Here is a 22,757-nt window from a genome sequence, read left to right as displayed (position 1 = left end):
GGCCGTGATCCGTCGTGAGTTGATGATGACACCGCCGAGATAGCTTAATTCCACAAAATATACACGAACGTACTGGAGCCGGTTATTTATTTTTTGCACATTCACCGGCGCCTGTAAACTGGCAGGCCTGACAACTTCAAATAATTTAGTTGTAATGCTATCAGCGTGGTCGCTAAGGATAGTGGCGGTCCTTTTTATAAAAAGCGCAGACGCCTTATTTCTGATGTCAACTAACCCCAAACCTCCATTCCTGGGATCTAAGGTCGCAGTTTTTGCGTCGACTCTGAATATATCCCCTCTCCAAAGATAGCTGGCAATGGTAGACATTATCTTTTTTCCAATCATTTTCGGTAGTGGGAAGATCTGTGCTATAAAGTAACTCCTGGAGAGAATGCAGTGGTTAATGAAAATCACCCTCTGAACTTGGTTCATGTTACGGTGGAGGTTTTCCCTTGTTGTTCCAAGAAGTTGTCCCGACGTATTTCTCCAATTGATAGCTGCCATTTTTAACGGACAAGGTGTCAGTGTTATTCCTAGTGCTTTGCATTGGGTGACCGTTGTGGCCCAGGCTAAGGTGGTATGTTGAAAACCCCGCAGGTTTAGGAGTTTGCTTTTGTTTGCGTTGACACCTGCTCCGGAGACTCTACAGTACTTTTTAATTAGCGTTTCCAATTTCAAAATGTCGTCGGGATTTCGCAGGACGACTCCGACATCATCGGCATAGGCGTTTATGACTGTTCGGTGACCAGATAATGTGATGCCAGTTAGAGTGGCATGAACACTGCGGAGGAAAGGTTCTAATGAAAGCACGAATAGGAACATGGAAAGGGGGCTTCCTTGAGGAACGCCGCGCCTGATCTGAATCTGCTTTGTCCTCTGGCAGTTAACTGATATACAAGCGCTGATGCCTGTTGCAACATTTCTGATCACACTTACGACTCGCTCATTAAAACCTATTTTGTTCAGTGTGGCACTAAGGAATCTATGATCCACACGATCAAATGCTTTCTGGAAGTCAATAAACATGATAGCACATTTTATGGTGGTCACAGCAGTGATTGCAATTATATCTCTATATTCAGCTATGCTTTTGAAAATGCTCTTGGTAGGCACACAGGACTGGTATGGACTTACTATCTTTTTGGCCAACTGTGAGAGTCTGTTGTTTAAAATTCTGCCGATGATTTTATAATCGGAGTTTAACAGGGAGATAGGACGAAAGTTGTTGAGGTTTCTTTTTGCAGCATTTTTTGGGATTAGTACTATTGTGCTCTCTTTAAAAACAGCAGGTAAATGCTTTCCCTGAAGCACCTCGTTCGTCATTCGGGTAAACATGTCACCAATCAGTGGCCAGTATCGTTTATAAAATTCAACAGGCAAACCATCCGGTCCCGGCGATTTCCTCAGAGGAGATTTGCAGATGATTCTGTGGATATCTTCGTTAGTACACTCAACGAGAAGGTCTTCGTTTTCCTCGTACGAGACCTGTGGAGCTATGTAACTAAGGAACTCATCGAAGGACTCTTCACATACCGGGTTGGCAGTGTATAGGTCTTCGTAATATTTCTGCACTGCATTGACGATGTCTCTCTGAGTCGTGAGTGTCTCGCCAGTTTCAGACTGAAGTCCATCAATGAAGGTGCGTCTCCTGTTTCTTTCGTGCTTCAGTAGATGGTACAAGGAAGCATGTTCATCCTCCACGACTGTCTTAGCCTTGGATTTTAATTTCAGACCCTCCATCTGCTGTCTTTTAAGACTGAGCAATTTGGCCTTAGTTTGCTTGATATCTGCCAGACGGACGTTGGAAGTGTTTGCCTGCTCATATAAATTTCGCAGCATGGTATAATAAAATTCTATGGAATTTTTCAAGTCTTTCGATCGTTGTACACTATACTGGATGAGAACTTTTCTCAGTTTAGGCTTTGCCCTGTTGCACCACCAGTCTAGTACTGAGACGTGTCGATCTGCAGAGCGGAGGCACAATGCCCACGCTTCTGCCAAACTTTCTTCTAATCCGTCGTCCTGCATCAGTGACGTATTAAGGTGCCATGAACTTCTAAAACGGCGAGTGGGTTGCGCAGTAAGGTTGATGGAAGCTAGCACGGAGCTATGATCAGAAAAGTAAACTGGAATCGTCTCTGCTTTAATGAAGGAGCTAACTAGACTTTGCGATATGTAGAGTCTGTCGATCCTGCTACGTGAGTGAGGACCTAGGAATGTAAATGCCACAAATGTGGGATACATTATTTCCCAAGCATCTTTAAGCTGTAAAACAGTGACGAAACGCTTCAGTTCATTACAGGTATTAAAATTCGGAATCTGGTCTTTCTTATTTATCACACAATTAAAATCACCGCCTATTATAAGATCTTTTGGGTTTTTCCGTAATAAATAAATGATTTCTTCTTTATAGAACTGTGCTCTTTCCATTCTATTGGATGTGCCAGAAGGGGCATACAGATTGATAAGGGTAGAACCAAAGACTTTTATACCTATCGCTCTGCCGGAGTCCAACCTCTCGATATCCGAGACAGGAATCCCCTCCCTGACTAAAATTGCTGTACCGACGTTGGTGTCAAGTGAGACATTTAAAATCGCCAAATATCCAGGCACTGTAAGATTAGTCAGCACTACTTCCTGTAGGAAAGCAATGTCCGTCCCTGACTCATATAAATAATCCTTGAGCGCTGTAACTTTAGTCACGGATGTAATCCTGTTAATATTGATAGTCGTAATTGTATATGCCTGGGACATTTAGTTTGCATAAAAAGTAAATAAGTGATTAAAAAGATAACAAAATATTAATAAAAAAAAGAGATGTGCAGCTCCTAGAAGGGAGAAACGACTCTGCTTAAACAAACATCTAAAAGAATAGTCAGTATTTGAAGCTCGGTAAACACTTCATCTGGTTCCTCTGAAATATGACTAAGACAGTAGTACAATTAGAAATGAAACTGGTTCAACAAAATCCTTTTTTTTTTTCATCTTACAGCCTCATTTTGGTGCAGGATTCCGAACATCTCGGGTTTTAGTTTTACCGAGGGGCTTTGCATCACTAATGTCACTGGAAGGTACCTCCTTAGGTCTTTCCGTGATGATTTCATACAAGACGTTCTTGGCCGTCGCTTCCTCTTGTGCTGGTTGTTGTTTGCTTTGGTTACGGGAAGCTTTGAGATTAGGTTGCGGTTTGAGTCGGCGTCTTCGGACATCTTGGTTCAACGCGCCATCATTCGGATTGTCTATCTTTACCACCGTTGTGACCGAAGCTGCCTCAACAGCGTCCTTTTTACGAGTGCCATTTCCTTGTTCTTCCGTCACTAGCTCCAGAGCACTGACTGAGTCGGCGGTTTGTGGGTCTGTAAATTCTTGAGTTGGGTTCCGCTCCGTCACCTCTTGTGCTTCGGAGTGCGCCTCTTCCGTCTCCGCGACAATCGTTACTGCGTCCCCTCCGTGGACCGTTTGTACCTGTTCAGCCGCCGACAGCGGCCGGGTTGCCTTAGCGGCTGTCGTCACGTCAATACATGTACTGTTTGTTTCCTCGAGCACATCCGCATTACACTGCTTCTGCTTGCGGGTGGAAGGCGAATTACGGGCGGACTCGCCGTCCGAGCCGTCATCGGTCATTTCCAACGGTCGCTTCTTATTCTGGAGATCGCAATCGGGAACAGAAGGGTGTGATGTAATGACGCTCAGGGGAGGGAACTCCGTAGTAGTTATGGCGGGCACTGCAGAAGTACATGCACCACTGTCGTTAACCGAAAGAAGGGAAGTGCTATTTGGTAAGACATCGCTGAGGGTCAGTTTTTGACGCTGTGTTAGATTGTTCCGAAGAACAAAAACACGGCGCGGACAATCTTGTCGGAAATGACCTGTCTCATTGCAAATATTGCACGTGCGCTCCTGACCAGAATACACAACATGTGCTTTATGGCCTGCAACGGATATATGGGACGGAATGTTGGCTTTCACCTCCATTTCAACGGATCTAATGCCATTAAAACACTGTATCTTGTATAGCTTCGACCATCTTTCGTTATAGATAGATTTAACTTCGCCATATTTAGAGAGAGCGTCCTTGATCAACTGATTATCAATTTCAATTGGAACATTCAAAATCCTGACATTGGTGTACATGATATCAGCTTTTCGTACAGAGACATTACTTTTTGAACCGTCTCGATGAACAAATTCGACGGAATTACCCCATTTTGCAAGCAACTTATCGCCTGTCACTGAGTTCAGAAATTTAACAAAAACACAGTATTTTTCAGCATCTAATTGCGTGGTATGAACAGAGTCAGAATTTATACCGATTACCTCAGTCAGCCAATCGTGGATTTCCAGCGCAGTGGGTTGGACCGGCCGTGTTTCTTTCTCGAACGAGAAGACTAAAGTATTCTTCCTGACGGTGTCAGACATGGTCGTCGGTTCCGACGAAATTCCGGCAACAGCCGAAATTGCGGCGAAGCACGAGACGTGGAACGGACGAAAGTACTATAAAAACACTTATCAGAGACACCACTCAAAAAATAACAGCGAAAATGTACAGCTAACTTCACGTAAACACCAAACACCGGCGATAGCGCTAACGTACGCGGAGTAAACAACAAGCACGTCCGACCGCGGCGACGGCTAAAGCCAGAATGACCACTCGGCCATCCTGACACTTGATTAGATCCTCCTCGTTTGTTCTATTAGAGTACTTGCAGTTGATGTAGTTGTCGCATCCACGTTGCCACAGTACACAGGCATGAGTTCTGCAACCAGAAGACGTTCGCCAGACGCAGCCGCACAAATATAGCACAGAATGTACCACCAAAAGAGTTTCTCAAATCCATATAATCACAGCAATCAATACATTTTGTTCGAAACTAAGTCGTCTGTTACAGACATCAGAGATTAGACAGAATGCAGAGGTCTATGTGTCGAGTAATATCTCAAGTTTTGATCACGTTGCAATCTCCATAAAGTAATACTTTGAGTATTTGAATTTATTTCGAGTTCTCTGTATTTCATCAGCGACTATTATTGTACAGATGATGTACTGGTCAGCCTGCACTGTTTCCTCACACTGTCATCTCTAGACAAGAGTCGTTTTCATACGACAAGTGTCCCTTTTGACGTGTTTGTGGCTGTGGCGCGGAAGTAACCTCACGAGGGGAACGCCGCATTTACGACTAACACTCTCTGTTTGTAGCTCACACTACCGAAGAAACAGTTTGGTGCCGTAGGTGCGCTTGTGTTTAATGCAAATTTTTGATTTCACTTAGAAGAACACGGCCAGTATCGTGCTGTTGCACATTACAAAGGATCTCAATGATATGCATGGTGCTCCAGAGAAGCGACAAAATCTGTGTCAGGAGTGGGATTCGAACCCACGCCCTCATTCGAGAACCAGAAGGCTCTAGCTGCTACTGCAGCCAAGGTTGTTCCTTGAGTCTGGCGCCTTAGACTGCTCGGCCATCCTGACACTTGATTAGATCCTCCTCGTTTGTTCTATTAGAGTACTTGCAGTTGATGTAGTTGTCGCATCCACGTTGCCACAGTACACAGGCATGAGTTCTGCCACCAGAAGACGTTCGCCAGACGCAGCCGCACAAATATAGCACAGAATGTACCACCAAAAGAGTTTCTCAAATCCATATAATCACAGCAATCAATACATTTTGTTCGAAACTAAGTCGTCTGTTACAGACATCAGAGATTAGACAGAATGCAGAGGTCTATGTGTCGAGTAATATCTCAAGTTTTGATCACGTTGCAATCTCCATAAAGTAATACTTTGAGTATTTGAATTTATTTCGAGTTCTCTGTATTTCATCAGCGACTATTATTGTACAGATGATGTACTGGTCAGCCTGCACTGTTTCCTCACACTGTCATCTCTAGACAAGAGTCGTTTTCATACGACAAGTGTCCCTTTTGACGCGTTTGTGGCTGTGGCGCGGAAGTAACCTCACGAGGGGAACGCCGCATTTACGACTAACACTCTCTGTTTGTAGCTCACACTACCGAAGAAACAGTTTGGTGCCGTAGGTGCGCTTGTGTTTAATGCAAATTTTTGATTTCACTTAGAAGAACACGGCCAGTATCGTGCTGTTGCACATTACAAAGGATCTCAATGATATGCATGGTGCTCCAGAGAAGCGACAAAATCTGTGTCAGGAGTGGGATTCGAACCCACGCCCTCATTCGAGGACCAGAAGGCTCTAGCTGCTACTGCAGCCAAGGTTGTTCCTTGAGTCTGGCGCCTTAGACCGCTCGGCCATCCTGACACTTGATTAGATCCTCCTCGTTTGTTCTATTAGAGTACTTGCAGTTGATGTAGTTGTCGCATCCACGTGGCCACAGTACACAGGCATGAGTTCTGCAACCAGAAGACGTTCGCCAGACGCAGCCGCACAAATATAGCACAGAATGTACCACCAAAAGAGTTTCTCAAATCCATATAATCACAGCAATCAATACATTTTGTTCGAAACTAAGTCGTCTGTTACAGACATCAGAGATTAGACAGAATGCAGAGGTCTATGTGTCGAGTAATATCTCAAGTTTTGATCACGTTGCAAACTCCATAAAGTAATACTTTGAGTATTTGAATTTATTTCGAGTTCTCTGTATTTCATCAGCGACTATTATTGTACAGATGATGTACTGGTCAGCCTGCACTGTTTCCTCACACTGTCATCTCTAGACAAGAGTCGTTTTCATACGACAAGTGTCCCTTTTGACGTGTTTGTGGCTGTGGCGCGGAAGTAACCTCACGAGGGGAACGCCGCATTTACGACTAACACTCTCTGTTTGTAGCTCACACTACCGAAGAAACAGTTTGGTGCCGTAGGTGCGCTTGTGTTTAATGCAAATTTTTGATTTCACTTAGAAGAACACGGCCAGTATCGTGCTGTTGCACATTACAAAGGATCTCAATGATATGCATGGTGCTCCAGAGAAGCGACAAAATCTGTGTCAGGAGTGGGATTCGAACCCACGCCCTCATTCGAGGACCAGAAGGCTCTAGCTGCTACTGCAGCCAAGGTTGTTCCTTGAGTCTGGCGCCTTAGACCGCTCGGCCATCCTGACACTTGATTAGATCCTCCTCGTTTGTTCTATTAGAGTACTTGCAGTTGATGTAGTTGTCGCATCCACGTTGCCACAGTACACAGGCATGAGTTCTGCAACCAGAAGACGTTCGCCAGACGCAGCCGCACAAATATAGCACAGAATGTACCACCAAAAGAGTTTCTCAAATCCATATAATCACAGCAATCAATACATTTTGTTCGAAACTAAGTCGTCTGTTACAGACATCAGAGATTAGACAGAATGCAGAGGTCTATGTGTCGAGTAATATCTCAAGTTTTGATCACGTTGCAATCTCCATAAAGTAATACTTTGAGTATTTGAATTTATTTCGAGTTCTCTGTATTTCATCAGCGACTATTATTGTACAGATGATGTACTGGTCAGCCTGCACTGTTTCCTCACACTGTCATCTCTAGACAAGAGTCGTTTTCATACGACAAGTGTCCCTTTTGACGTGTTTGTGGCTGTGGCGCGGAAGTAACCTCACGAGGGGAACGCCGCATTTACGACTAACACTCTCTGTTTGTAGCTCACACTACCGAAGAAACAGTTTGGTGCCGTAGGTGCGCTTGTGTTTAATGCAAATTTTTGATTTCACTTAGAAGAACACGGCCAGTATCGTGCTGTTGCACATTACAAAGGATCTCAATGATATGCATGGTGCTCCAGAGAAGCGACAAAATCTGTGTCAGGAGTGGGATTCGAACCCACGCCCTCATTCGAGAACCAGAAGGCTCTAGCTGCTACTGCAGCCAAGGTTGTTCCTTGAGTCTGGCGCCTTAGACCGCTCGGCCATCCTGACACTTGATTAGATCCTCCTCGTTTGTTCTATTAGAGTACTTGCAGTTGATGTAGTTGTCGCATCCACGTTGCCACAGTACACAGGTATGAGTTCTGCAACCAGAAGACGTTCGCCAGACGCAGCCGCACAAATATAGCACAGAATGTACCACCAAAAGAGTTTCTCAAATCCATATAATCACAGCAATCAATACATTTTGTTCGAAACTAAGTCGTCTGTTACAGACATCAGAGATTAGACAGAATGCAGAGGTCTATGTGTCGAGTAATATCTCAAGTTTTGATCACGTTGCAATCTCCATAAAGTAATACTTTGAGTATTTGAATTTATTTCGAGTTCTCTGTATTTCATCAGCGACTATTATTGTACAGATGATGTACTGGTCAGCCTGCACTGTTTCCTCACACTGTCATCTCTAGACAAGAGTCGTTTTCATACGACAAGTGTCCCTTTTGACGCGTTTGTGGCTGTGGCGCGGAAGTAACCTCACGAGGGGAACGCCGCATTTACGACTAACACTCTCTGTTTGTAGCTCACACTACCGAAGAAACAGTTTGGTGCCGTAGGTGCGCTTGTGTTTAATGCAAATTTTTGATTTCACTTAGAAGAACACGGCCAGTATCGTGCTGTTGCACATTACAAAGGATCTCAATGATATGCATGGTGCTCCAGAGAAGCGACAAAATCTGTGTCAGGAGTGGGATTCGAACCCACGCCCTCATTCGAGGACCAGAAGGCTCTAGCTGCTACTGCAGCCAAGGTTGTTCCTTGAGTCTGGCGCCTTAGACCGCTCGGCCATCCTGACACTTGATTAGATCCTCCTCGTTTGTTCTATTAGAGTACTTGCAGTTGATGTAGTTGTCGCATCCACGTGGCCACAGTACACAGGCATGAGTTCTGCAACCAGAAGACGTTCGCCAGACGCAGCCGCACAAATATAGCACAGAATGTACCACCAAAAGAGTTTCTCAAATCCATATAATCACAGCAATCAATACATTTTGTTCGAAACTAAGTCGTCTGTTACAGACATCAGAGATTAGACAGAATGCAGAGGTCTATGTGTCGAGTAATATCTCAAGTTTTGATCACGTTGCAATCTCCATAAAGTAATACTTTGAGTATTTGAATTTATTTCGAGTTCTCTGTATTTCATCAGCGACTATTATTGTACAGATGATGTACTGGTCAGCCTGCACTGTTTCCTCACACTGTCATCTCTAGACAAGAGTCGTTTTCATACGACAAGTGTCCCTTTTGACGTGTTTGTGGCTGTGGCGCGGAAGTAACCTCACGAGGGGAACGCCGCATTTACGACTAACACACTCTGTTTGTAGCTCACACTACCGAAGAAACAGTTTGGTGCCGTAGGTGCGCTTGTGTTTAATGCAAATTTTTGATTTCACTTAGAAGAACACGGCCAGTATCGTGCTGTTGCACATTACAAAGGATCTCAATGATATGCATGGTGCTCCAGAGAAGCGACAAAATCTGTGTCAGGAGTGGGATTCGAACACACGCCCTCATTCGAGGACCAGAAGGCTCTAGCTGCTACTGCAGCCAAGGTTGTTCCTTGAGTCTGGCGCCTTAGACCGCTCGGCCATCCTGACACTTGATTAGATCCTCCTCGTTTGTTCTATTAGAGTACTTGCAGTTGATGTAGTTGTCGCATCCACGTTGCCACAGTACACAGGCATGAGTTCTGCAACCAGAAGACGTTCGCCAGACGCAGCCGCACAAATATAGCACAGAATGTACCACCAAAAGAGTTTCTCAAATCCATATAATCACAGCAATCAATACATTTTGTTCGAAACTAAGTCGTCTGTTACAGACATCAGAGATTAGACAGAATGCAGAGGTCTATGTGTCGAGTAATATCTCAAGTTTTGATCACGTTGCAATCTCCATAAAGTAATACTTTGAGTATTTGAATTTATTTCGAGTTCTCTGTATTTCATCAGCGACTATTATTGTACAGATGATGTACTGGTCAGCCTGCACTGTTTCCTCACACTGTCATCTCTAGACAAGAGTCGTTTTCATACGACAAGTGTCCCTTTTGACGTGTTTGTGGCTGTGGCGCGGAAGTAACCTCACGAGGGGAACGCCGCATTTACGACTAACACTCTCTGTTTGTAGCTCACACTACCGAAGAAACAGTTTGGTGCCGTAGGTGCGCTTGTGTTTAATGCAAATTTTTGATTTCACTTAGAAGAACACGGCCAGTATCGTGCTGTTGCACATTACAAAGGATCTCAATGATATGCATGGTGCTCCAGAGAAGCGACAAAATCTGTGTCAGGAGTGGGATTCGAACCCACGCCCTCATTCGAGGACCAGAAGGCTCTAGCTGCTACTGCAGCCAAGGTTGTTCCTTGAGTCTGGCGCCTTAGACCGCTCGGCCATCCTGACACTTGATTAGATCCTCCTCGTTTGTTCTATTAGAGTACTTGCAGTTGATGTAGTTGTCGCATCCACGTTGCCACAGTACACAGGCATGAGTTCTGCAACCAGAAGACGTTCGCCAGACGCAGCCGCACAAATATAGCACAGAATGTACCACCAAAAGAGTTTCTCAAATCCATATAATCACAGCAATCAATACATTTTGTTCGAAACTAAGTCGTCTGTTACAGACATCAGAGATTAGACAGAATGCAGAGGTCTATGTGTCGAGTAATATCTCAAGTTTTGATCACGTTGCAATCTCCATAAAGTAATACTTTGAGTATTTGAATTTATTTCGAGTTCTCTGTATTTCATCAGCGACTATTATTGTACAGATGATGTACTGGTCAGCCTGCACTGTTTCCTCACACTGTCATCTCTAGACAAGAGTCGTTTTCATACGACAAGTGTCCCTTTTGACGTGTTTGTGGCTGTGGCGCGGAAGTAACCTCACGAGGGGAACGCCGCATTTACGACTAACACTCTCTGTTTGTAGCTCACACTACCGAAGAAACAGTTTGGTGCCGTAGGTGCGCTTGTGTTTAATGCAAATTTTTGATTTCACTTAGAAGAACACGGCCAGTATCGTGCTGTTGCACATTACAAAGGATCTCAATGATATGCATGGTGCTCCAGAGAAGCGACAAAATCTGTGTCAGGAGTGGGATTCGAACCCACGCCCTCATTCGAGAACCAGAAGGCTCTAGCTGCTACTGCAGCCAAGGTTGTTCCTTGAGTCTGGCGCCTTAGACCGCTCGGCCATCCTGACACTTGATTAGATCCTCCTCGTTTGTTCTATTAGAGTACTTGCAGTTGATGTAGTTGTCGCATCCACGTTGCCACAGTACACAGGTATGAGTTCTGCAACCAGAAGACGTTCGCCAGACGCAGCCGCACAAATATAGCACAGAATGTACCACCAAAAGAGTTTCTCAAATCCATATAATCACAGCAATCAATACATTTTGTTCGAAACTAAGTCGTCTGTTACAGACATCAGAGATTAGACAGAATGCAGAGGTCTATGTGTCGAGTAATATCTCAAGTTTTGATCACGTTGCAATCTCCATAAAGTAATACTTTGAGTATTTGAATTTATTTCGAGTTCTCTGTATTTCATCAGCGACTATTATTGAACAGATGATGTACTGGTCAGCCTGCACTGTTTCCTCACACTGTCATCTCTAGACAAGAGTCGTTTTCATACGACAAGTGTCCCTTTTGACGCGTTTGTGGCTGTGGCGCGGAAGTAACCTCACGAGGGGAACGCCGCATTTACGACTAACACTCTCTGTTTGTAGCTCACACTACCGAAGAAACAGTTTGGTGCCGTAGGTGCGCTTGTGTTTAATGCAAATTTTTGATTTCACTTAGAAGAACACGGCCAGTATCGTGCTGTTGCACATTACAAAGGATCTCAATGATATGCATGGTGCTCCAGAGAAGCGACAAAATCTGTGTCAGGAGTGGGATTCGAACCCACGCCCTCATTCGAGGACCAGAAGGCTCTAGCTGCTACTGCAGCCAAGGTTGTTCCTTGAGTCTGGCGCCTTAGACCGCTCGGCCATCCTGACACTTGATTAGATCCTCCTCGTTTGTTCTATTAGAGTACTTGCAGTTGATGTAGTTGTCGCATCCACGTTGCCACAGTACACAGGCATGAGTTCTGCAACCAGAAGACGTTCGCCAGACGCAGCCGCACAAATATAGCACAGAATGTACCACCAAAAGAGTTTCTCAAATCCATATAATCACAGCAATCAATACATTTTGTTCGAAACTAAGTCGTCTGTTACAGACATCAGAGATTAGACAGAATGCAGAGGTCTATGTGTCGAGTAATATCTCAAGTTTTGATCACGTTGCAATCTCCATAAAGTAATACTTTGAGTATTTGAATTTATTTCGAGTTCTCTGTATTTCATCAGCGACTATTATTGTACAGATGATGTACTGGTCAGCCTGCACTGTTTCCTCACACTGTCATCTCTAGACAAGAGTCGTTTTCATACGACAAGTGTCCCTTTTGACGTGTTTGTGGCTGTGGCGCGGAAGTAACCTCACGAGGGGAACGCCGCATTTACGACTAACACTCTCTGTTTGTAGCTCACACTACCGAAGAAACAGTTTGGTGCCGTAGGTGCGCTTGTGTTTAATGCAAATTTTTGATTTCACTTAGAAGAACACGGCCAGTATCGTGCTGTTGCACATTACAAAGGATCTCAATGATATGCATGGTGCTCCAGAGAAGCGACAAAATCTGTGTCAGGAGTGGGATTCGAACCCACGCCCTCATTCGAGGACCAGAAGGCTCTAGCTGCTACTGCAGCCAAGGTTGTTCCTTGAGTCTGGCGCCTTAGACCGCTCGGCCATCCTGACACTTGATTAGATCCTCCTCGTTTGTTCTATTAGAGTACTTGCAGTTGATGTAGTTGTCGCATCCACGTTGCCACAGTACACAGGCATGAGTTCTGCAACCAGAAGACGTTCGCCAGACGCAGCCGCACAAATATAGCACAGAATGTACCACCAAAAGAGTTTCTCAAATCCATATAATCACAGCAATCAATACATTTTGTTCGAAACTAAGTCGTCTGTTACAGACATCAGAGATTAGACAGAATGCAGAGGTCTATGTGTCGAGTAATATCTCAAGTTTTGATCACGTTGCAATCTCCATAAAGTAATACTTTGAGTATTTGAATTTATTTCGAGTTCTCTGTATTTCATCAGCGACTATTATTGTACAGATGATGTACTGGTCAGCCTGCACTGTTTCCTCACACTGTCATCTCTAGACAAGAGTCGTTTTCATACGACAAGTGTCCCTTTTGACGTGTTTGTGGCTGTGGCGCGGAAGTAACCTCACGAGGGGAACGCCGCATTTACGACTAACACTCTCTGTTTGTAGCTCACACTACCGAAGAAACAGTTTGGTGCCGTAGGTGCGCTTGTGTTTAATGCAAATTTTTGATTTCACTTAGAAGAACACGGCCAGTATCGTGCTGTTGCACATTACAAAGGATCTCAATGATATGCATGGTGCTCCAGAGAAGCGACAAAATGTGTGTCAGGAGTGGGATTCGAACCCACGCCCTCATTCGAGGACCAGAAGGCTCTAGCTGCTACTGCAGCCAAGGTTGTTCCTTGAGTCTGGCGCCTTAGACCGCTCGGCCATCCTGACACTTGATTAGATCCTCCTCGTTTGTTCTATTAGAGTACTTGCAGTTGATGTAGTTGTCGCATCCACGTTGCCACAGTACACAGGCATGAGTTCTGCAACCAGAAGACGTTCGCCAGACGCAGCCGCACAAATATAGCACAGAATGTACCACCAAAAGAGTTTCTCAAATCCATATAATCACAGCAATCAATACATTTTGTTCGAAACTAAGTCGTCTGTTACAGACATCAGAGATTAGACAGAATGCAGAGGTCTATGTGTCGAGTAATATCTCAAGTTTTGATCACGTTGCAATCTCCATAAAGTAATACTTTGAGTATTTGAATTTATTTCGAGTTCTCTGTATTTCATCAGCGACTATTATTGTACAGATGATGTACTGGTCAGCCTGCACTGTTTCCTCACACTGTCATCTCTAGACAAGAGTCGTTTTCATACGACAAGTGTCCCTTTTGACGTGTTTGTGGCTGTGGCGCGGAAGTAACCTCACGAGGGGAACGCCGCATTTACGACTAACACTCTCTGTTTGTAGCTCACACTACCGAAGAAACAGTTTGGTGCCGTAGGTGCGCTTGTGTTTAATGCAAATTTTTGATTTCACTTAGAAGAACACGGCCAGTATCGTGCTGTTGCACATTACAAAGGATCTCAATGATATGCATGGTGCTCCAGAGAAGCGACAAAATCTGTGTCAGGAGTGGGATTCGAACCCACGCCCTCATTCGAGGACCAGAAGGCTCTAGCTGCTACTGCAGCCAAGGTTGTTCCTTGAGTCTGGCGCCTTAGACCGCTCGGCCATCCTGACACTGGATTAGATTCTCCTCGTTTGTTCTATTAGAGTACTTGCAGTTGATGTAGTTGTCGCATCCACGTTGCCACAGTACACAGGCATGAGTTCTGCAACCAGAAGACGTTCGCCAGACGCAGCCGCACAAATATAGCACAGAATGTACCACCAAAAGAGTTTCTCAAATCCATATAATCACAGCAATCAATACATTTTGTTCGAAACTAAGTCGTCTGTTACAGACATCAGAGATTAGACAGAATGCAGAGGTCTATGTGTCGAGTAATATCTCAAGTTTTGATCACGTTGCAATCTCCATAAAGTAATACTTTGAGTATTTGAATTTATTTCGAGTTCTCTGTATTTCATCAGCGACTATTATTGTACAGATGATGTACTGGTCAGCCTGCACTGTTTCCTCACACTGTCATCTCTAGACAAGAGTCGTTTTCATACGACAAGTGTCCCTTTTGACGTGTTTGTGGCTGTGGCGCGGAAGTAACCTCACGAGGGGAACGCCGCATTTACGACTAACACTCTCTGTTTGTAGCTCACACTACCGAAGAAACAGTTTGGTGCCGTAGGTGCGCTTGTGTTTAATGCAAATTTTTGATTTCACTTAGAAGAACACGGCCAGTATCGTGCTGTTGCACATTACAAAGGATCTCAATGATATGCATGGTGCTCCAGAGAAGCGACAAAATCTGTGTCAGGAGTGGGATTCGAACCCACGCCCTCATTCGAGGACCAGAAGGCTCTAGCTGCTACTGCAGCCAAGGTTGTTCCTTGAGTCTGGCGCCTTAGACCGCTCGGCCATCCTGACACTTGATTAGATCCTCCTCGTTTGTTCTATTAGAGTACTTGCAGTTGATGTAGTTGTCGCATCCACGTTGCCACAGTACACAGGCATGAGTTCTGCAACCAGAAGACGTTCGCCAGACGCAGCCGCACAAATATAGCACAGAATGTACCACCAAAAGAGTTTCTCAAATCCATATAATCACAGCAATCAACACATTTTGTTCGAAACTAAGTCGTCTGTTACAGACATCAGAGATTAGACAGAATGCAGAGGTCTATGTGTCGAGTAATATCTCAAGTTTTGATCACGTTGCAATCTCCATAAAGTAATACTTTGAGTATTTGAATTTATTTCGAGTTCTCTGTATTTCATCAGCGACTATTATTGTACAGATGATGTACTGGTCAGCCTGCACTGTTTCCTCACACTGTCATCTCTAGACAAGAGTCGTTTTCATACGACAAGTGTCCCTTTTGACGTGTTTGTGGCTGTGGCGCGGAAGTAACCTCACGAGGGGAACGCCGCATTTACGACTAACACTCTCTGTTTGTAGCTCACACTACCGAAGAAACAGTTTGGTGCCGTAGGTGCGCTTGTGTTTAATGCAAATTTTTGATTTCACTTAGAAGAACACGGCCAGTATCGTGCTGTTGCACATTACAAAGGATCTCAATGATATGCATGGTGCTCCAGAGAAGCGACAAAATCTGTGTCAGGAGTGGGATTCGAACACACGCCCTCATTCGAGGACCAGAAGGCTCTAGCTGCTACTGCAGCCAAGGTTGTTCCTTGAGTCTGGCGCCTTAGACCGCTCGGCCATCCTGACACTTGATTAGATCCTCCTCGTTTGTTCTATTAGAGTACTTGCAGTTGATGTAGTTGTCGCATCCACGTTGCCACAGTACACAGGCATGAGTTCTGCAACCAGAAGACGTTCGCCAGACGCAGCCGCACAAATATAGCACAGAATGTACCACCAAAAGAGTTTCTCAAATCCATATAATCACAGCAATCAATACATTTTGTTCGAAACTAAGTCGTCTGTTACAGACATCAGAGATTAGACAGAATGCAGAGGTCTATGTGTCGAGTAATATCTCAAGTTTTGATCACGTTGCAATCTCCATAAAGTAATACTTTGAGTATTTGAATTTATTTCGAGTTCTCTGTATTTCATCAGCGACTATTATTGTACAGATGATGTACTGGTCAGCCTGCACTGTTTCCTCACACTGTCATCTCTAGACAAGAGTCGTTTTCATACGACAAGTGTCCCTTTTGACGTGTTTGTGGCTGTGGCGCGGAAGTAACCTCACGAGGGGAACGCCGCATTTACGACTAACACTCTCTGTTTGTAGCTCACACTACCGAAGAAACAGTTTGGTGCCGTAGGTGCGCTTGTGTTTAATGCAAGTTTTTGATTTCACTTAGAAGAACACGGCCAGTATCGTGCTGTTGCACATTACAAAGGATCTCAATGATATGCATGGTGCTCCAGAGAAGCGACAAAATCTGTGTCAGGAGTGGGATTCGAACACACGCCCTCATTCGAGGACCAGAAGGCTCTAGCTGCTACTGCAGCCAAGGTTGTTCCTTGAGTCTGGCGCCTTAGACCGCTCGGCCATCCTGACACTTGATTAGATCCTCCTCGTTTGTTCTATTAGAGTACTTGCAGTTGATGTAGTTGTCGCATCCACGTTGCCACAGTACACAGGCATGAGTTCTGCAACCAGAAGACGTTCGCCAGACGCAGCCGCACAAATATAGCACAGAATGTACCACCAAAAGAGTTTCTCAAATCCATATAATCACAGCAATCAATACATTTTGTTCGAAACTAAGTCGTCTGTTACAGACATCAGAGATTAGACAGAATGCAGAGGTCTATGTGTCGAGTAATATCTCAAGTTTTGATCACGTTGCAATCTCCATAAAGTAATACTTTGAGTATTTGAATTTATTTCGAGTTCTCTGTATTTCATCAGCGACTATTATTGTACAGATGATGTACTGGTCAGCCTGCACTGTTTCCTCACACTGTCATCTCTAGACAAGAGTCGTTTTCATACGACAAGTGTCCCTTTTGACGTGTTTGTGGCTGTGGCGCGGAAGTAACCTCACGAGGGGAACGCCGCATTTACGACTAACACTCTCTGTTTGTAGCTCACACTACCGAAGAAACAGTTTGGTGCCGTAGGTGCGCTTGTGTTTAATGCAAATTTTTGATTTCACTTAGAAGAACACGGCCAGTATCGTGCTGTTGCACATTACAAAGGATCTCAATGATATGCATGGTGCTCCAGAGAAGCGACAAAATCTGTGTCAGGAGTGGGATTCGAACACACGCCCTCATTCGAGGACCAGAAGGCTCTAGCTGCTACTGCAGCCAAGGTTGTTCCTTGAGTCTGGCGCCTTAGACCGCTCGGCCATCCTGACACTTGATTAGATCCTCCTCGTTTGTTCTATTAGAGTACTTGCAGTTGATGTAGTTGTCGCATCCACGTTGCCACAGTACACAGGCATGAGTTCTGCAACCAGAAGACGTTCGCCAGACGCAGCCGCACAAATATAGCACAGAATGTACCACCAAAAGAGTTTCTCAAATCCATATAATCACAGCAATCAATACATTTTGTTCGAAACTAAGTCGTCTGTTACAGACATCAGAGATTAGACAGAATGCAGAGGTCTATGTGTCGAGTAATATCTCAAGTTTTGATCACGTTGCAATCTCCATAAAGTAATACTTTGAGTATTTGAATTTATTTCGAGTTCTCTGTATTTCATCAGCGACTATTATTGTACAGATGATGTACTGGTCAGCCTGCACTGTTTCCTCACACTGTCATCTCTAGACAAGAGTCGTTTTCATACGACAAGTGTCCCTTTTGACGTGTTTGTGGCTGTGGCGCGGAAGTAACCTCACGAGGGGAACGCCGCATTTACGACTAACACTCTCTGTTTGTAGCTCACACTACCGAAGAAACAGTTTGGTGCCGTAGGTGCGCTTGTGTTTAATGCAAATTTTTGATTTCACTTAGAAGAACACGGCCAGTATCGTGCTGTTGCACATTACAAAGGATCTCAATGATATGCATGGTGCTCCAGAGAAGCGACAAAATCTGTGTCAGGAGTGGGATTCGAACCCACGCCCTCATTCGAGGACCAGAAGGCTCTAGCTGCTACTGCAGCCAAGGTTGTTCCTTGAGTCTGGCGCCTTAGACCGCTCGGCCATCCTGACACTGGATTAGATCCTCCTCGTTTGTTCTATTAGAGTACTTGCAGTTGATGTAGTTGTCGCATCCACGTTGCCACAGTACACAGGCATGAGTTCTGCAACCAGAAGACGTTCGCCAGACGCAGCCGCACAAATATAGCACAGAATGTACCACCAAAAGAGTTTCTCAAATCCATATAATCACAGCAATCAATACATTTTGTTCGAAACTAAGTCGTCTGTTACAGACATCAGAGATTAGACAGAATGCAGAGGTCTATGTGTCGAGTAATATCTCAAGTTTTGATCACGTTGCAATCTCCATAAAGTAATACTTTGAGTATTTGAATTTATTTCGAGTTCTCTGTATTTCATCAGCGACTATTATTGTACAGATGATGTACTGGTCAGCCTGCACTGTTTCCTCACACTGTCATCTCTAGACAAGAGTCGTTTTCATACGACAAGTGTCCCTTTTGACGTGTTTGTGGCTGTGGCGCGGAAGTAACCTCACGAGGGGAACGCCGCATTTACGACTAACACTCTCTGTTTGTAGCTCACACTACCGAAGAAACAGTTTGGTGCCGTAGGTGCGCTTGTGTTTAATGCAAATTTTTGATTTCACTTAGAAGAACACGGCCAGTATCGTGCTGTTGCACATTACAAAGGATCTCAATGATATGCATGGTGCTCCAGAGAAGCGACAAAATCTGTGTCAGGAGTGGGATTCGAACACACGCCCTCATTCGAGGACCAGAAGGCTCTAGCTGCTACTGCAGCCAAGGTTGTTCCTTGAGTCTGGCGCCTTAGACCGCTCGGCCATCCTGACACTTGATTAGATCCTCCTCGTTTGTTCTATTAGAGTACTTGCAGTTGATGTAGTTGTCGCATCCACGTTGCCACAGTACACAGGCATGAGTTCTGCAACCAGAAGACGTTCGCCAGACGCAGCCGCACAAATATAGCACAGAATGTACCACCAAAAGAGTTTCTCAAATCCATATAATCACAGCAATCAATACATTTTGTTCGAAACTAAGTCGTCTGTTACAGACATCAGAGATTAGACAGAATGCAGAGGTCTATGTGTCGAGTAATATCTCAAGTTTTGATCACGTTGCAATCTCCATAAAGTAATACTTTGAGTATTTGAATTTATTTCGAGTTCTCTGTATTTCATCAGCGACTATTATTGTACAGATGATGTACTGGTCAGCCTGCACTGTTTCCTCACACTGTCATCTCTAGACAAGAGTCGTTTTCATACGACAAGTGTCCCTTTTGACGTGTTTGTGGCTGTGGCGCGGAAGTAACCTCACGAGGGGAACGCCGCATTTACGACTAACACTCTCTGTTTGTAGCTCACACTACCGAAGAAACAGTTTGGTGCCGTAGGTGCGCTTGTGTTTAATGCAAATTTTTGATTTCACTTAGAAGAACACGGCCAGTATCGTGCTGTTGCACATTACAAAGGATCTCAATGATATGCATGGTGCTCCAGAGAAGCGACAAAATCTGTGTCAGGAGTGGGATTCGAACACACGCCCTCATTCGAGGACCAGAAGGCTCTAGCTGCTACTGCAGCCAAGGTTGTTCCTTGAGTCTGGCGCCTTGGACCGCTCGGCCATCCTGACACTTGATTAGATCCTCCTCGTTTGTTCTATTAGAGTACTTGCAGTTGATGTAGTTGTCGCATCCACGTTGCCACAGTACACAGGCATGAGTTCTGCAACCAGAAGACGTTCGCCAGACGCAGCCGCACAAATATAGCACAGAATGTACCACCAAAAGAGTTTCTCAAATCCATATAATCACAGCAATCAATACATTTTGTTCGAAACTAAGTCGTCTGTTACAGACATCAGAGATTAGACAGAATGCAGAGGTCTATGTGTCGAGTAATATCTCAAGTTTTGATCACGTTGCAATCTCCATAAAGTAATACTTTGAGTATTTGAATTTATTTCGAGTTCTCTGTATTTCATCAGCGACTATTATTGTACAGATGATGTACTGGTCAGCCTGCACTGTTTCCTCACACTGTCATCTCTAGACAAGAGACGTTTTCATACGACAAGTGTCCCTTTTGACGTGTTTGTGGCTGTGGCGCGGAAGTAACCTCACGAGGGGAACGCCGCATTTACGACTAACACTCTCTGTTTGTAGCTCACACTACCGAAGAAACAGTTTGGTGCCGTAGGTGCGCTTGTGTTTAATGCAAATTTTTGATTTCACTTAGAAGAACACGGCCAGTATCGTGCTGTTGCACATTACAAAGGATCTCAATGATATGCATGGTGCTCCAGAGAAGCGACAAAATCTGTGTCAGGAGTGGGATTCGAACCCACGCCCTCATTCGAGGACCAGAAGGCTCTAGCTGCTACTGCAGCCAAGGTTGTTCCTTGAGTCTGGCGCCTTGGACCGCTCGGCCATCCTGACACTTGATTAGATCCTCCTCGTTTGTTCTATTAGAGTACTTGCAGTTGATGTAGTTGTCGCATCCACGTTGCCACAGTACACAGGCATGAGTTCTGCAACCAGAAGACGTTCGCCAGACGCAGCCGCACAAATATAGCACAGAATGTACCACCAAAAGAGTTTCTCAAATCCATATAATCACAGCAATCAATACATTTTGTTCGAAACTAAGTCGTCTGTTACAGACATCAGAGATTAGACAGAATGCAGAGGTCTATGTGTCGAGTAAAATCTCAAGTTTTGATCACGTTGCAATCTCCATAAAGTAATACTTTGAGTATTTGAATTTATTTCGAGTTCTCTGTATTTCATCAGCGACTATTATTGTACAGATGATGTACTGGTCAGCCTGCACTGTTTCCTCACACTGTCATCTCTAGACAAGAGTCGTTTTCATACGACAAGTGTCCCTTTTGACGTGTTTGTGGCTGTGGCGCGGAAGTAACCTCACGAGGGGAACGCCGCATTTACGACTAACACTCTCTGTTTGTAGCTCACACTACCGAAGAAACAGTTTGGTGCCGTAGGTGCGCTTGTGTTTAATGCAAATTTTTGATTTCACTTAGAAGAACACGGCCAGTATCGTGCTGTTGCACATTACAAAGGATCTCAATGATATGCATGGTGCTCCAGAGAAGCGACAAAATCTGTGTCAGGAGTGGGATTCGAACCCACGCCCTCATTCGAGGACCAGAAGGCTCTAGCTGCTACTGCAGCCAAGGTTGTTCCTTGAGTCTGGCGCCTTAGACCGCTCGGATATCCTGACACTGGATTAGATCCTCCTCGTTTGTTCTATTAGAGTACTTGCAGTTGATGTAGTTGTCGCATCCACGTTGCCACAGTACACAGGCATGAGTTCTGCAACCAGAAGACGTTCGCCAGACGCAGCCGCACAAATATAGCACAGAATGTACCACCAAAAGAGTTTCTCAAATCCATATAATCACAGCAATCAATACATTTTGTTCGAAACTAAGTCGTCTGTTACAGACATCAGAGATTAGACAGAATGCAGAGGTCTATGTGTCGAGTAATATCTCAAGTTTTGATCACGTTGCAATCTCCATAAAGTAATACTTTGAGTATTTGAATTTATTTCGAGTTCTCTGTATTTCATCAGCGACTATTATTGTACAGATGATGTACTGGTCAGCCTGCACTGTTTCCTCACACTGTCATCTCTAGACAAGAGTCGTTTTCATACGACAAGTGTCCCTTTTGACGTGTTTGTGGCTGTGGCGCGGAAGTAACCTCACGAGGGGAACGCCGCATTTACGACTAACACTCTCTGTTTGTAGCTCACACTACCGAAGAAACAGTTTGGTGCCGTAGGTGCGCTTGTGTTTAATGCAAATTTTTGATTTCACTTAGAAGAACACGGCCAGTATCGTGCTGTTGCACATTACAAAGGATCTCAATGATATGCATGGTGCTCCAGAGAAGCGACAAAATCTGTGTCAGGAGTGGGATTCGAACCCACGCCCTCATTCGAGGACCAGAAGGCTCTAGCTGCTACTGCAGCCAAGGTTGTTCCTTGAGTCTGGCGCCTTAGACCGCTCGGCCATCCTGACACTTGATTAGATCCTCCTCGTTTGTTCTATTAGAGTACTTGCAGTTGATGTAGTCGCATCCACGTTGCCACAGTACACAGGCATGAGTTCTGCAACCAGAAGACGTTCGCCAGACGCAGCCGCACAAATATAGCACAGAATGTACCACCAAAAGAGTTTCTCAAATCCATATAATCACAGCAATCAATACATTTTGTTCGAAACTAAGTCGTCTGTTACAGACATCAGAGATTAGACAGAATGCAGAGGTCTATGTGTCGAGTAATATCTCAAGTTTTGATCACGTTGCAATCTCCATAAAGTAATACTTTGAGTATTTGAATTTATTTCGAGTTCTCTGTATTTCATCAGCGACTATTATTGTACAGATGATGTACTGGTC

The 22,757-nt window shown here is 44.5% G+C and overlaps 22 non-coding genes across 22 annotated transcripts; all 22 read right to left on the bottom strand.

Moving 5' to 3' along the window:
* Positions 1–5,354: 5,354 nt before the first annotated feature.
* On the bottom strand, positions 5,355–5,470 carry Trnal-caa (transfer RNA leucine (anticodon CAA)). The gene is made up of 2 exons: positions 5,433–5,470; positions 5,355–5,400 (listed from the first exon to the last, which is right to left on the bottom strand). It is a non-coding gene; the product is annotated as a tRNA-Leu (tRNA).
* Positions 5,471–6,159: 689 nt separating this feature from the next.
* On the bottom strand, positions 6,160–6,275 carry Trnal-caa (transfer RNA leucine (anticodon CAA)). Its single transcript has 2 exons — positions 6,238–6,275; positions 6,160–6,205 (listed from the first exon to the last, which is right to left on the bottom strand). It is a non-coding gene; the product is annotated as a tRNA-Leu (tRNA).
* A 689-nt stretch (positions 6,276–6,964) lies between these two features.
* Positions 6,965–7,080, bottom strand: Trnal-caa (transfer RNA leucine (anticodon CAA)). Its single transcript has 2 exons — positions 7,043–7,080; positions 6,965–7,010 (listed from the first exon to the last, which is right to left on the bottom strand). It is a non-coding gene; the product is annotated as a tRNA-Leu (tRNA).
* A 689-nt stretch (positions 7,081–7,769) lies between these two features.
* Positions 7,770–7,885, bottom strand: Trnal-caa (transfer RNA leucine (anticodon CAA)). Its single transcript has 2 exons — positions 7,848–7,885; positions 7,770–7,815 (listed from the first exon to the last, which is right to left on the bottom strand). It is a non-coding gene; the product is annotated as a tRNA-Leu (tRNA).
* Positions 7,886–8,574: 689 nt separating this feature from the next.
* Trnal-caa (transfer RNA leucine (anticodon CAA)) lies at positions 8,575–8,690 on the bottom strand. The gene is made up of 2 exons: positions 8,653–8,690; positions 8,575–8,620 (listed from the first exon to the last, which is right to left on the bottom strand). It is a non-coding gene; the product is annotated as a tRNA-Leu (tRNA).
* A 689-nt stretch (positions 8,691–9,379) lies between these two features.
* Positions 9,380–9,495, bottom strand: Trnal-caa (transfer RNA leucine (anticodon CAA)). Its single transcript has 2 exons — positions 9,458–9,495; positions 9,380–9,425 (listed from the first exon to the last, which is right to left on the bottom strand). It is a non-coding gene; the product is annotated as a tRNA-Leu (tRNA).
* Positions 9,496–10,184: 689 nt separating this feature from the next.
* Positions 10,185–10,300, bottom strand: Trnal-caa (transfer RNA leucine (anticodon CAA)). The gene is made up of 2 exons: positions 10,263–10,300; positions 10,185–10,230 (listed from the first exon to the last, which is right to left on the bottom strand). It is a non-coding gene; the product is annotated as a tRNA-Leu (tRNA).
* A 689-nt stretch (positions 10,301–10,989) lies between these two features.
* Positions 10,990–11,105, bottom strand: Trnal-caa (transfer RNA leucine (anticodon CAA)). Its single transcript has 2 exons — positions 11,068–11,105; positions 10,990–11,035 (listed from the first exon to the last, which is right to left on the bottom strand). It is a non-coding gene; the product is annotated as a tRNA-Leu (tRNA).
* A 689-nt stretch (positions 11,106–11,794) lies between these two features.
* On the bottom strand, positions 11,795–11,910 carry Trnal-caa (transfer RNA leucine (anticodon CAA)). The gene is made up of 2 exons: positions 11,873–11,910; positions 11,795–11,840 (listed from the first exon to the last, which is right to left on the bottom strand). It is a non-coding gene; the product is annotated as a tRNA-Leu (tRNA).
* Positions 11,911–12,599: 689 nt separating this feature from the next.
* On the bottom strand, positions 12,600–12,715 carry Trnal-caa (transfer RNA leucine (anticodon CAA)). The gene is made up of 2 exons: positions 12,678–12,715; positions 12,600–12,645 (listed from the first exon to the last, which is right to left on the bottom strand). It is a non-coding gene; the product is annotated as a tRNA-Leu (tRNA).
* Positions 12,716–13,404: 689 nt separating this feature from the next.
* On the bottom strand, positions 13,405–13,520 carry Trnal-caa (transfer RNA leucine (anticodon CAA)). Its single transcript has 2 exons — positions 13,483–13,520; positions 13,405–13,450 (listed from the first exon to the last, which is right to left on the bottom strand). It is a non-coding gene; the product is annotated as a tRNA-Leu (tRNA).
* A 689-nt stretch (positions 13,521–14,209) lies between these two features.
* On the bottom strand, positions 14,210–14,325 carry Trnal-caa (transfer RNA leucine (anticodon CAA)). The gene is made up of 2 exons: positions 14,288–14,325; positions 14,210–14,255 (listed from the first exon to the last, which is right to left on the bottom strand). It is a non-coding gene; the product is annotated as a tRNA-Leu (tRNA).
* Positions 14,326–15,014: 689 nt separating this feature from the next.
* On the bottom strand, positions 15,015–15,130 carry Trnal-caa (transfer RNA leucine (anticodon CAA)). The gene is made up of 2 exons: positions 15,093–15,130; positions 15,015–15,060 (listed from the first exon to the last, which is right to left on the bottom strand). It is a non-coding gene; the product is annotated as a tRNA-Leu (tRNA).
* Positions 15,131–15,819: 689 nt separating this feature from the next.
* On the bottom strand, positions 15,820–15,935 carry Trnal-caa (transfer RNA leucine (anticodon CAA)). The gene is made up of 2 exons: positions 15,898–15,935; positions 15,820–15,865 (listed from the first exon to the last, which is right to left on the bottom strand). It is a non-coding gene; the product is annotated as a tRNA-Leu (tRNA).
* A 689-nt stretch (positions 15,936–16,624) lies between these two features.
* Trnal-caa (transfer RNA leucine (anticodon CAA)) lies at positions 16,625–16,740 on the bottom strand. Its single transcript has 2 exons — positions 16,703–16,740; positions 16,625–16,670 (listed from the first exon to the last, which is right to left on the bottom strand). It is a non-coding gene; the product is annotated as a tRNA-Leu (tRNA).
* Positions 16,741–17,429: 689 nt separating this feature from the next.
* On the bottom strand, positions 17,430–17,545 carry Trnal-caa (transfer RNA leucine (anticodon CAA)). Its single transcript has 2 exons — positions 17,508–17,545; positions 17,430–17,475 (listed from the first exon to the last, which is right to left on the bottom strand). It is a non-coding gene; the product is annotated as a tRNA-Leu (tRNA).
* Positions 17,546–18,234: 689 nt separating this feature from the next.
* Trnal-caa (transfer RNA leucine (anticodon CAA)) lies at positions 18,235–18,350 on the bottom strand. The gene is made up of 2 exons: positions 18,313–18,350; positions 18,235–18,280 (listed from the first exon to the last, which is right to left on the bottom strand). It is a non-coding gene; the product is annotated as a tRNA-Leu (tRNA).
* Positions 18,351–19,039: 689 nt separating this feature from the next.
* Trnal-caa (transfer RNA leucine (anticodon CAA)) lies at positions 19,040–19,155 on the bottom strand. The gene is made up of 2 exons: positions 19,118–19,155; positions 19,040–19,085 (listed from the first exon to the last, which is right to left on the bottom strand). It is a non-coding gene; the product is annotated as a tRNA-Leu (tRNA).
* A 689-nt stretch (positions 19,156–19,844) lies between these two features.
* On the bottom strand, positions 19,845–19,960 carry Trnal-caa (transfer RNA leucine (anticodon CAA)). Its single transcript has 2 exons — positions 19,923–19,960; positions 19,845–19,890 (listed from the first exon to the last, which is right to left on the bottom strand). It is a non-coding gene; the product is annotated as a tRNA-Leu (tRNA).
* Positions 19,961–20,649: 689 nt separating this feature from the next.
* Trnal-caa (transfer RNA leucine (anticodon CAA)) lies at positions 20,650–20,765 on the bottom strand. The gene is made up of 2 exons: positions 20,728–20,765; positions 20,650–20,695 (listed from the first exon to the last, which is right to left on the bottom strand). It is a non-coding gene; the product is annotated as a tRNA-Leu (tRNA).
* A 689-nt stretch (positions 20,766–21,454) lies between these two features.
* Positions 21,455–21,570, bottom strand: Trnal-caa (transfer RNA leucine (anticodon CAA)). Its single transcript has 2 exons — positions 21,533–21,570; positions 21,455–21,500 (listed from the first exon to the last, which is right to left on the bottom strand). It is a non-coding gene; the product is annotated as a tRNA-Leu (tRNA).
* A 689-nt stretch (positions 21,571–22,259) lies between these two features.
* On the bottom strand, positions 22,260–22,375 carry Trnal-caa (transfer RNA leucine (anticodon CAA)). The gene is made up of 2 exons: positions 22,338–22,375; positions 22,260–22,305 (listed from the first exon to the last, which is right to left on the bottom strand). It is a non-coding gene; the product is annotated as a tRNA-Leu (tRNA).
* Positions 22,376–22,757: the final 382 nt, after the last annotated feature.

This window comes from Schistocerca gregaria, chromosome 2 (genome assembly GCF_023897955.1).
Source record: "Schistocerca gregaria isolate iqSchGreg1 chromosome 2, iqSchGreg1.2, whole genome shotgun sequence".
NCBI classification, from domain to species: Eukaryota; Metazoa; Arthropoda; class Insecta; order Orthoptera; family Acrididae; genus Schistocerca; species Schistocerca gregaria.
The sequence above is the reverse complement of the archived record's forward strand: the minus strand, read 5'-3'. Positions and strand labels throughout refer to the sequence as shown.